This window comes from Galeopterus variegatus, unplaced genomic scaffold (assembly GCF_000696425.1).
Source record: "Galeopterus variegatus unplaced genomic scaffold, G_variegatus-3.0.2 Scaffold1369, whole genome shotgun sequence".
Taxonomy (NCBI): domain Eukaryota; kingdom Metazoa; phylum Chordata; class Mammalia; order Dermoptera; family Cynocephalidae; genus Galeopterus; species Galeopterus variegatus.
Genome location: NW_007727480.1, coordinates 182,069 through 182,302, shown reverse-complemented (window position 1 = coordinate 182,302; position 234 = coordinate 182,069).

Below are 234 nucleotides of genomic sequence, written 5' to 3'. Positions count from 1 at the left end.
GGCTCTTCCCGGGAGCCCGAGGCTCCCTGCGTATACCCGGGTCTGCCGAAAGCCCCCCCAGTTTCCCTGCTACGTTCGGCGGCAGCTCCCCGCCTGCGCGCCCCGGAAGCCGGGTGGCGGCTGAGCGAGGTGAGGACGGCGTCTGGGCCGCCTTGGCCAAGGTGCTTCGGGCGCACCGGAGTCTCTGCGCGGGAACCCTTGGCACCAGCAGCCCAGCGCCGGGCGCCGGGCTGG